This window comes from Mus musculus, chromosome 1 (genome assembly GCF_000001635.26).
Source record: "Mus musculus strain C57BL/6J chromosome 1, GRCm38.p6 C57BL/6J".
Classification (NCBI taxonomy): Eukaryota; Metazoa; Chordata; class Mammalia; order Rodentia; family Muridae; genus Mus; species Mus musculus.
Genome location: NC_000067.6, coordinates 129,031,231 through 129,044,211, shown reverse-complemented (window position 1 = coordinate 129,044,211; position 12,981 = coordinate 129,031,231).

Here is a 12,981-nt window from a genome sequence, read left to right as displayed (position 1 = left end):
ATAGGAGAGGCTGCACCTAGGATACAACTGCAAGTTGATTTGCTAAGACTGGTTAATACCCACCGAGGGCCTCCCCTTTTCTGAGGGGTGGATGGGGGTGGGGAGGGAGAGATTGGGAGGAGAGGAGACAGGAGAACCTATGATCAGTATGTAAAGTTAATTAATTAATTAACTAATTAATTAATTTTAAAAATAAGGAAAATAAATAAAATGTATATTTCCTTTCTATGGGAAAATTATTCTTCACTAAATTCACACATGTATAAAATAAACTATGATATATCTACCTCTTTTACCTTCCTCCAATCCCCCCAACATGTCTCCCAACTTCTTTTCCTTTTTTAAATAACTAAGTCTAATTAGTGTTGCCCATATGTGTATGGGAATGAAGTTAGCCACAATCCACATGACCATGGCAACTAAATGAATGATTACTAATTAAAACTGAACTATTTATTCACTCAACATATATGTTCCACTCAAGTATATATATATATATATGTAAATGTCCAAGGAGAAATTATGCTTAGAAAGTCCCTTTACACGTTTAGACAACCTTTATATCTTCATAGATAATGCCTTTCTTTACCTTTATTTTTTCTGTGTTGAGTTTAACTGGTTTTTCTACATAAGAAACATACTTCTATAAGGGGAATCTATGGTTGCTATAGTTTGTCTTGCCTGCAATGAGTATTCACTGAGCATCCAATACATCTTAGGTTCTATGAATAAGGCAAGCCCATCCTACCCTCATGGAGCCTATGACCTACCAGACTGAACAAACTATAAATAAAAAATGAGGTCTGTATTGCTCTCTGAACTGTAATATTCTGCCAAGGCTTAAAGCATGGTGGTTCCACACAGACACAGTGACCACAGTGACTGAGAAACTAAACTGCAAGCTGAGTTGTAGTGGAGGGGTTCACAAAAAAAAAGTGGGAAATGAGGGATGAGACTTGAGACACTCCAGGAATGTGGTTGTCTTAGTCAGGGTTTCTATTCCTGCAGAAACATCATGACCAAAAAGCAAGTTGGGGAGGAAAGGGTTTATTCATCTTACACTTCCATACTGCTGTTCATCACCAAGGAAGTCAAAACTGGAACTCAAGCAGGGCAGGAAGCAGGAGCTGATGCAGAGGCCAGGGAGGGATGTTCCTTACTGGCTTGCTTCCCCTGGATTGCTCAGCCTGCTCTCTTATAGAACCCAAGACTACCAGCCCAGAGGTGGTCCCACCCACAAGGGCCTTTCCCCCTTGATCACTAATTGAGAAAATACCCTACAGCTGGATCTCGTGGAGGCATTTCCCCAACTGAAGCTCCTTTCTCTGTTATAACTCCAGCTTGTGTCAAGTTGACACAAAACTAGCCAGTACAGTGACTGATGAGATTCACAAACTAAACAAGGCTCATTTCCAAAAACTGAAACTTAAAAGATTCACAAGACTCTTCCCTAAGTTATAACAATTAGTGAGGAGAGGAGACTCTTTCTTGGAGCTGCCTTCAACTCTCTCCATGCTCGCTCTCCCCTCACCCCCACATTCTGTCTAGTTGAGGGCGGAGGATATGGCTTTGTGAGTTATCACCCATACTTTGGTGGGTTTTGACTCATGCTTAGTTTCCAATGAAGCAAGCCCCAGAACAAAAATCATTGGTTTAAGCTAGACTTGGGTGAAATGGTTTATCTGTTGTCAGTGTCCTATTGAGACAGATAGATACTATTCATGTCTCTCACCCCCCCAAAAAAAATAAGTGTCACACAACCCCAGTGCCCAGAGAAGCCAAAGGACCCAAAGCAGTGAAGATGGGTGCAGGGTGAATGGGACCAAATGGGCTCAGTGAGAAGCAGCAGCCCTGTATGCTCTTGCAATGTTCTTTAAAAGGGATGTCTAACAGGCTCATCAGAGTACTACTCAAAAGCAGAAGCAACCATACAATGGGCAGGAGGGAGGAACTACCACGGAGAGAGATGAGCCAAACAGAAGTAGACAGATTTCAGGATCACATACTGAGAGATGGGAGCTTGAAAGAAAACCCGATTTGCAATCTGAGTGATAGGTGGGTAAAGATGGTAATACAGAGTGTCACGTTCTAAAAGTATGATAAGACTGTAGTTCATTTAGACCCAGAAATGAGCTGACAAACAAACCTAGAAGTTTCCCCATCAAATACTCACCTGCATAGTTTTAGACCAGTAAAAAATTATGCAAATCTTCAGGCTAAAATAGCAACTCTATGAGAACCAACCAGCCAGAACTTGACAGTAGAATATTGGTTCTGAAAACTTCTGAATTGTCACTGACATCATTAAAACTTCTGGAAGTGGGGAATTTATATACTTACATTCTGGATGCATGTGGAAAGGTAGTCTGAATATAGAATTCTGGCCAGGTGGGCAAGGTGCTATTATCCCAGCTCTAGGAAAGTAAAGGTGGGACATCAGAGCATCTTAGCTAGCTTTGAGAATCAGACCACCTGGCTAGCTTGAGAAATTTAGGTCCATCAGAAGTCCCTACCCCAATAAATAAGATGGAGATGGATTGAAGAAAGCATCCAATGTCAACCCCAGGTCTTCATACAGACACAAACACTTGGTACCCATGTATATGTGTACACATATACATGCACACATACCACAAATTGAATTCATAATGGATGCCCATGCTATAGAACAAACCAATTTGTCATTTGCTGCATAGTTTATATTAAGATTTCAGAAATCGTAGCCCTGCTTGTGAGAATCCCAGGGGTCTTTTGAAAATCTTTATTGAACAGGGACCCCTGAGGTTCATATTGATTAGACAAGATCAAACAGACGGCTTTCATCTCATCCCACCCCACCCCAAATGTCTGCTGCTTTATTATATACTTAAAAGATAATTCATTTAATCACTTTATCCCTTGCTTTTAAAAAAAATCGGTGGATGATAATAAAAAAAAATTGTTTGTTCCTAAATAATTCCTACACAGAAAGATAATCAATCCGGGCAGCTCTTGGATCCCATTCTTGGTGGTGCCTCAGGCCTGTGATCAGCCCGTGGGAATGCTTTTCTCTTGGCTGGCAGGGTTCTCAGTAGGCACCTTCCACAGTAGCCTTGCTCAGCATACAATTTTATTTTTAATGTCACAGGCCTCAACTCCAAATAACGCTGCCAAATCCCTCTCTTCTGTGACATAATCTCCTCTTTCCTCTTTGAATGGACATTTTCTTCTGGACCCATTATAAATCACACAACATAGCAGATGAGGAGAGAGAAATAGGTGCTTTACAGATGACCTGGATGTGCAAGAGAAACACATACAAAAAAATCTGGGCAGAGAGAAGAGGCACGGACACAGACGAGAGATTAGAAATATAGGCCAGGGCTCACTGTACATAGCCCGAATCTCCCTGCGACCCATAATTTCCTAGCAATGGGGTTTAGTAAATCCAGGCCAAATGGATGGGGGCTGGGATTTCCGTTGCCAGATCTACTGCTTTGGCTTCAAGGCGCTGGCCTGTGGGGAAGGCAGGGTCAGCGACAAGCTGGCATACTCCTCAATGGAGCCGAAGATCAATGGGACAGTGAAGCCCAGAACAGCAATTTCATAGAATAAATGCAAGGATACCCCCTTGTCATGGACCAATCCGACTATTTCTGTGCCTAAAATTAGTTAATTGGACACAGCCTGCTCTCTGCTGCCAGTACTCTGGGACTCATGTGGCAATAAATGTTGGTTCTCTGTTACCAAGCATTTGGTTTTCAGAGAAGAGCAGAAGGGATATGGGGATAATTTTTAAATGTTCTTACTAGAGAAATTTAAACAATATTTGTCTCTCACAATTCATCTCTAACTCATGTGCAGATAAATAATACAGAACTCTGGCTTCAGGCATTTGGGATGTACTTTTTGCCTGTCATATGTGGCCAGATCTCTGCCTGCACCCACTCACCTGTGCATGTTTCTTGTTGATGCCTCTGTAGACAAAACCAGAATTCAGGTTACTTTACTGGTGCCCAAATATACCACTAACACAGCAGTAAGGCTCAGGCTACCTGGATTCCCGACCTTTCTACCTGCACTACTCTTAATTTGTTGTTTCCCAGGTCCAAACACACGCACGCACGCACGCACGCACGCACGCACGCAGGGACATACACGTTCACCAATATCCTTTCAATCCAGATTCCACACTTCTTAAAATGGTGCCCACATTCTGTACTCTATATCCTCAGTATCTTGTGAGAGCACTATGATATTTCCTCCCTGTGGTGACAATGAGGAACATTTTTCCAGAACCACTTAGTAATCTCAGTACATACGCACTGAGACAGCTGCGCTTGTCTCTGAGTGAGCTATGGGGATAAAGGAAGGAGCATTCAGACTACCTATGTCTTTAATCCACAGTGATCGCAAATGAAAACCAGCCTTGGGCACCTTGAACAGGACATATTCTGTTCATATTCATAGGCTTTGTTTATTTTAAACATCTGGTAAGAAGTAAGATAGGTGGAGTCATCTGGCAGTCCTATATAAAATTGAGAGAGGGTCTTATATATGCCAGGCTAGACTTGAACTCACCACGTAGCTGAGGCTGACTGTGAACTCCTGATCCTCACGCTTCCACCTCCCAAGTCTGCACCACCATGCCCAGTGGCTAGGGAAGCACTCAATCAAGTGAGCTACCACTCAGCCTTTATAGTCCTATTGGAGAGACATTGAAGAGCTTCCTTACCTTTTCTCCGTGACAACTGCACCAGTTTACATCCTCAGCAGTGCGCAAGGATTCGCCCTACATCCTCTCCACCACTTGTGCTTTTAATCATAACTACCCCAGCAGGTGTTGTGAACTGTCTTATCACAGTTTTCATTTTCATTTTCTCTAGTTACTAGTAATTCTGAACACAGCTTCACACTCCTCAGCCTTTCTGATGTTTTCTTTTGATTGTGCTCATGAGTACACACACACACACACACACGAGAGACAGACAGACAGACAGACAGACAGACAGACAGACAGACAGACAGAAATAGAGACAGACAGAGAGAAAGACAGAGAGAGAGATGAAATAGAATTAGAGCATTTACTCCCTTCCCTTTCCTTCCTCTAGCCCCTCGATACCCTCCTTCCATCTCTCCCATCCCAACCATTCTCAAATTGATAACTTCTCTTCTTCTTCTTCTTCTTCTTCTTCTCTCCTTCCTCTTCCTCTTCTATTCCTATTATTTTACACACATATATACATGCATATGTATATATGTGACACACATATATGCATGTATGTGTATACATATATAAACGAAACGTGCTGTGTCCATTTTGTTGTATGTGTGTTTATGGTTTCAGAACTGACCACTTTGTTGTGAATAATCAATGAAGGGCCTCATCCCTGAGAGGTGATCTCTCTCTCTCTCTCTCTCTCTCTCTCTCTCTCTCTCTCTCTCTCTCTCTCTCTCTCTCTCTCGCCTCATTAGTTCCCTGTAGTTCTTTACCTACAGGTAGGACCTTGTGACAGTTTTCCACTTACATGTTGACATATCTATTGATATTTCCATGGCTCCTATCTTGTTTGTGCAGCCATTTTTAGCAGAGACAACTTCACAGGAGACTTCCTGGTACTCTGGCCCTTATAGTCTTTCTGCTCCCGTTCTGTGATGTTCTTTGTGCCTTAGAAGCAGGAGCTGTGATGGAGATGTACCTGTTAGGGCTGGGCTCACCATAATCTATTGATCTCTGCATGTGTTCGCCTGTGGTTTTCTCCATTTGCTATAAGAGAAGCTTCTTTGATGAGGGGTAGAGCCTACACTTATCTGTGGGTATAAGGATAATATTGAGGATACAAAAAGAGATTATGCTGGTCTGCCAAAGTGGCATTAGTAGGTACTTTTTCTAAAGGTCATGGCCTCACTAGCCCTGGAAAGCTGGCTAGGTTTCTAGTACTAGGCATAATTTTTCTTCTGTCGAGGGATCCTAAAGTCCAATTAAACAGCTATTGTTTACCACTGACATGTGAGTGCCACTGATTTCATCTTAATGGATCTATAATCATACTAGCCATTGTGGTAGCTCATAGTTGCTGTATCTGGTAGAACTATCAATTGTTTCCCTTCTTGGCAAGTTACATAGCATTTTCTGGTACTATGGGAGCTAGACAGTAGGAAAGAGATTTTCATGTTAAATATAGCTTGAATGATCCAAGTTCTGTGTTCTGAGTGTGCAGTACCTTCTGCAATAAGGGGCCCATCTTTCATCCTTGAGAGGCAAACTATTTGTGGGGGGAGTTACTTGGACAACCAACCAACCATTCTAAAGAAGGTATCTTGGGTCTCATATTAGACTTTTTGTTATCCTATTGTCCTTACAAGGAGCATGTCAAGCTTTACTGGAAATGTATAACTATATACAATATAACATGAATATATACTTATATATTGTATATAACTGTATACAATATAACATGAATATATACATATACACTTATGTGTGGATATAAGAATATGCATATTCTTATCTATGGGTACCAGAATACACACACATTATATATATATATATATATATATACACACACATACATATATACATATCAATATGTGTGTATGTGTATATGTATATATGTATATGTGTATATATATATATGTATATATATATGTATATATATGTATATGTATATATATGTATATGTATATATGCATATGTATATATGTATATGTATATATATGCATATGTATATATATGTATATGTATATATATGTATATGTATATATATATATATATATATATATATATATATATATGGTAATATGATTACCTGAGGCTTTATCAAACAACCTTAATATTATTTGTCCCTCCTGTCTCCTCCTCTTTCTGCTTTGATCTCTCTCCAGGCTCCCAGTTGAAGTCCCATGCCCATTTTTTCCATTTCCTGCTTCACATCACACATATTCTTCCCCATCCCCAGTCTATGGTCCATCTATACTTCCCTGGTTACTGTGGTTACTCTGCATTCTCTATTCACATGTGAAGGTTTAAAACTATGAACTGCAGATGAGAAATAGCATGTGGTATCTGTCTTACATGTTTTGGATATTGCCACTTTATCAGATGCTTTATTTCAAATATCTTCTCAATAATAGGTCATTTCTTCTCTTCTGTAGCACCATTAACAATATGTAAGGACTAGAAGCAACTCAGTATCCATAAATAGATTAGTGGATAAAGACAGTGTTTGATTTATGCACAGTGTAATACTATTTAACCTTTCAATAAAAAGGAAATCTCTCTGTTGTGATCATATGAATGCCTGAGAATGTGATACTAAGGGAAATAAGCCAGGTACTAAATGCTATTCAAACTCACATGTGGAAAATGTAGACCAATGGGTGTACAGAATAGACTGGTACTTATCAGGGAATAGAGATTGGGAGTGAGAGGACAGTTGTTTAAGGATGCCTCATCACAGATATATGGGATCAATTAACAAGAGATGATTCAATACTTGAAACTTTCTAAATGAGTGGTCCCTCCCAAATGATAGCTATATGAAGTGATGGATAGCCTATAATTTCATGGTATGTTTCATAATATACATCTTTAACAGAGCACTGTGACATATGTGTGCAATGTTTAATCTGACAGGCATACATCAATAAAACTAGAAAATGAGAGCAATTGCTCTGACTTTTTGGTAAAAGAGACACTTGAAAGTTGCCATCAAAGTAATTGTAAGGGCTTTCCAGTAAACAAATGGGATGAGGGATCAGTAGCCTGTTTTCCGTACAGGGACAAAATCCAGGCATAAAAACACTGGGACCTCTTTGAGATGCCCTAGCCATTTGGCACAGCAAGCTGAATTCCAGAGCATATGAAATTTGCCAGTTGTTGTACTATACATATGTTGAAATATATAGCTAAATAACCTACTAGCTTATGAAACATGGGTGGAAAAACAAAAGTAAAAAATTAAAAAAATAAAGATAGATTGAAAATGTTGGAGAGACAGCTTGACTCCCAGGATGTCTGCCATAACAAGGCCCCCATGTGAGACAGCCCCCACCCCAATACCTAGCCTAACTAGGACCCCCATGGTGACCAGCAGAGGCAGGACCTAGACCCCCTGCTGGGGACACATCATCCTTTGGCTTGCAACTCTGCCCAGGGCAGAGCTGATGCTCCAGGCCACTATCCCCACCCAGAGACAGCTTGAATCCCAGGAGGTCTGCCATAACCAGGCTCACAGAAAGGACAGGCTCCAGTCAGAGACAGCAAGGCCAGTTAATACCAGAGATAACCAGATGTCGAGAGGCAAGCTCAACAGAAACCAATACCACTTGGTGCCATTGGAACCCAGTTCTCCCACCACAGCAAGCCCTGGATACCCCTACACACCTGAAAAAGCAAGATTCCAACCTAAAATCTCATCTTATAAAGATGATAAAGGACTTTAAGGGAGGACATAAATAACTCCCTTAAAGAAATACAGTAGAACACAGATAAACAGGTAAAAGTGCCCCACGTGCTATAGTCTCACCAGCAAGAACACACGTGGACAATCCTTCTCCAGCAATGCTTTATTATGCTAGCTTCAGCATGAAGAGGAAGACCCCGAGCCCCAAAAAGGCACTGCTTATATACACCTCAGTGCGGCGTGTCCACACCTGATTGGCTGCTCTCTCAGCACGCCCCAGGATGGGCAGTGACTTGGCGAGAACACACTCTTGCACATGCGCATATTGCTTGTTTACCAGTTAGGCCACACAGGCACAGCGGAAACTGCTTCCCACATAAAAGTCCTTAAAGATACAAACAAACAAATATATGTCTACTAGTCCTGTAAGCATTATGTAAAAGGATTCTTACCACTCCCCTCCAGAGCTCAGCTGAGAAAATGCCAGAATCAGGAATGTCAAAACACTGGGGGTTGTCTCAGGACTTGGGACATAAAAGCTCACAAAGAGACCAAGGCTTGAGACTTCCTTTCTTCTAGTTTTCATTTTCAATCTCTCTCTGTCTCTCTCTGTCTCTCTCTGTCTCTCTCTCTCTCTCTCTCTGTGTCTCTCTCTCTGTCTCTCTCTGTCTCTCTCTCTGTCTCTCTCTCTCTGTCTCTCTCTCTCTTTCTCTCATGCTTTTCAAAGTTTCTAGGCCCATATAGAATATTGATAAAAATAAAGTACATAATTAAAATCAATAGTAACAAATAGGAACCATAAATCACACCTGCCAAGCTGAGTACTTCACCTTCACCAGGTCACCAAACAGACTGGACCCAGTCACGCTCCAGTTCTCAAACAGTCCATTGAGTAAACATAATACTTGAGTTCTAGAGCCATGGTTCTGGGGAAAGTCAGCATGTTCTCTTGTCCTGAGGAGTTTATATTTCAACCATCATAGCCAGACCAAGCTACTTTGAGTTCTTTTTAAACACAATGATACAGGATTAAGGTGGAGACATAAAAAGCATGAATACAGCAGACGTCATGCTTCCCTCCCTCTGTAGTTCCATGTTCTCTGTTATCCAAGCTTCTTCATCTGTTGCTGTGATAAGATGCTCTGACAAAAGCAACTTAAGGGTGAAAGGGTTTATCTGTGCACACTTTTATCCTCATTAAAGCAGCAAACAGCCACAGATGAATGCCTGCTGCTCACCTTCCCTTCCCCATGCTTATGCAGTTGAGGTTCTGCCCAGGAAATGATGTTGCTGATAGTGCACAGATTTTCCTGTTTCAAGAATGTAATCAAGATAATGCCCCTTCAACATGTCTAGAGGCCCATCTCAAGTGATTCAAGGTGGTAATTAATATTAACCATCACATCTGCCAGATGGATACTGAAAGGTGAAGATCCAGAAAGCAGATAATGTGTGGACTCAGACCACAGAACTGTTTTCCTAGATTCATAAAAGTCAAACTCTTAGAAAAGATTTATTAACTGTTTTATGTCACTTGGAGACCAAAGCTTAGAGACATAGAATAAGATAATACTCGTTAGATGTGGGATCACGACCAGAAACTAAGTGCCCTGCCCTAATTTTTTCCTTGAACTCTGTGTAGTAGCATCCTCTCTCTCTTCGATTAACATCCTTCCTTTCTGGTTCATACCCAAAAGACCCTGAGAAAAAGATGAAATATTCAGAAATCTGAAAATTTATTTCTTAAAAAAAAGGCAGAATTACTAGATACATCAGTTAGAAAATTTTAGCAAGTCAAAGAAAGCTTTAACAAGTTGAAGAAATTGTCAAGTTACCCAGAACCGTGTGCCAATTCTGTGACTTTATGTAGACAAAATACTTGTAAGTTCTGAAAGATTTATTCACTGAGCTATCCAACTTGGAAACACAGCCTCCAATTACTGGAAGAAAATCTAGTCAGAATCCTATCTGAATTTCTATCACTCAGCACAGTCTCACTTCCCTCCTCCTCCAGAAAGCAAGGCTTGATAGAAGTATTACGGGAATCCCCACTGCCTTTTGTTACATTTTGTCGCCACGAAATTCGATTCAGCAAATGTTTCTGAGGTGCCTATTGTTTGTGAGGCACTCAACAAACGTCTATAGTGTGCAAAGCTAGTGTGAAAAATAAAGGACAGACCTCCTCCCTCCTAGAGCCCCTAGCCATACAAGGCTGTATCTAAGTTTCAACCACAGACTTGAAATCAAGGTAAAGAAGTGACAGAGGGAAGGATGGCTTGGAGGGCTGGGGAGATGCTCAACAGTTCAGCATACTGGCTACTCTTTCAGAGGACCCAAGTTTGGTTGCCAGCACCCAAATGATAGCTCACACAAATCTGTAAGTCTGCTTCTAGAATCTACAATGCCCTGTCTCACCTCTCTGAACACAAAGCACATATATGGTGCATATGCATGCAGGCAGGCAAAAGGCACAGAACAAATAAAAATAAAGAAAAATTTTTAAATGGGCTAGAGGCTGGGGGAGAGATATTGTAATTTGCAAAATGTTAGTTGCATAAGCATTTGGAGCTGAGCTCAGATTCCCAGGACCACATTAAAAAAAAAAAAAAAAAAAAAAAAACCTGATAGGGCACATACCTGTAATTCCAGCATGGAGAAAGTGGAGCTACAAATTTCTGGAACTCATGGGTCAGCCAGTCGAGCTAGTTGGTGATTTCTGGGTTTAGTGAGAGACACTATTATAAAAAAAAAAAAATCCACAGAGAACAATACAAGAAGATGTTTGCTATGGGCTTCTGGCCACCATACACAAGTAAAGTCACACACATACTCTCACATGTGCACACACACACACATGCATAAATTGTTGGAAGGAAGGGAGGGAGGGAGGGAGGGAGGGAGGGAGGGAGGGAGGGAGGGAGACAGGATGGGTAGAGACACAGAGAAGCTGGAATACAGAGTGTAGTTATCCATACCAGGGAAATAGAAGACTCAACTATGAAGAACACAAACAGCACCTACCTGTAGATAATAGGATTTTTTTTCTGCTCCTCACCCCCGCTAATCTCCCAACCTCTGTAACTAACCTATAGTCATCCTCCACCTTTGACTTCATTCTTCTCTTTAACTTTACCAGTGATCTCCTAATTCCTTGACTGTAGTGTAATTTTTTTCTCCATTTGCAAAATCTACCAACTGACCTCCTCAGAATGCCTCTGCCATGCCTCGTCTGCTCTGTCTACATCCACCTTAGTCCCTCTGAAATCTCCCTCTCCACACCCAGTCTCCTTGTTCTCATCATCTCCTTGCTCCTTTTTTTTTTTTTTTTAGGCTACACATATATTTCACTCTGCCCCAGGTTTTAACTTTTACCATACACGGATAAGATATAAATATAAATTCTCAGTTTCTGTCTTTTCCCAAACTCATATGTGGTAGTGTACAGATGCCACAAACTCAGCACCTCTGAAATCTAGCATATCATCTTTCTTCCTAAGCTTCCTCTGACTCTCCATAATCTTCATCTCTATATAAAACTCTAATTTATCCTCCTCTGTACCTCTGTGCCTTTTATATTTTAGTATCAATACTGGACATGTTTTCTACATATTACCTAGTGAGAAAATTTAAGTGTTAAATTATTAATTCATGTATCACTTGCTCTGTGGCAACCATGAGACAATGTAGTGTTATAGGAAAAAAATAAGGAAACTCTGAATTCTGGTTCCAGCATTCAAAATGAAGTCATCCAACCTCAACCCTGTAAGCCTACCTCTGCTTAGTTGTAAAATCTTCCTCAGCAGGTCATTAAATTCAACTGAGGACATGTGTGTTGAAAAGCCTTGTTCAAGAAGTGGCAAGTAGGAGGTAGTCTGAGTACATATGTCCACTCAACCCTCTCTAGTTATTAGTAAATACACACATGTGCTCATTGATTAATAGAAAGCACAGACCCCAGCACTTCCTGCATGTATTTGTAGATGTTTGATGTGCTTAAGATCGGAGCCAACTCAACACCCACCTCTAAGTGTCAGTTCTTCAGTTGCTGTGAATGAAAAGACTGTGGCATAATTCCACAGAATAGAGATACTGGAGATCAACGTGAAGAATTCAGTGCAGGGAGCTCTAATGTGTAAGGAACAGTAGAGAGGCAAGAACTGAGGGGCAGGGTGTCTGAGAGCAAAGGAAAGAGAAGGTTCATATGAGAAACAGGTGAAAGGAAAAAAGAGAAGGAAGAGCAGGTACAGTTCGGTGACAGAAATGAAGAGAGTGGAGCACAGGGTTCTAGGGAGAGAGCAGAGTTCGTGATGCCAAATACAAAAGACTTTCTTAGAATTACAACATAGCAACCAAGTTCTGGGATCTACACTAAGGGCAGAGAAAAGAGCTTTGATGGAAGAGCAACACCAAACCAGATTGCAAGGAGTTGAGAAAGGAGTGGATAAAAAACAGAGGGGATGTCTCCAAGGTAACTAGATAGCAGTCTAGCGCCAATGTGTGTTAAAATGCGTCAAGTTTTCAGGCACCAGTTTGTAACATCAGCAGCAAAACTGAGGCCAGAGCCCAGGCTCACAGACTCCCTCCCAGTGGTCAGGGT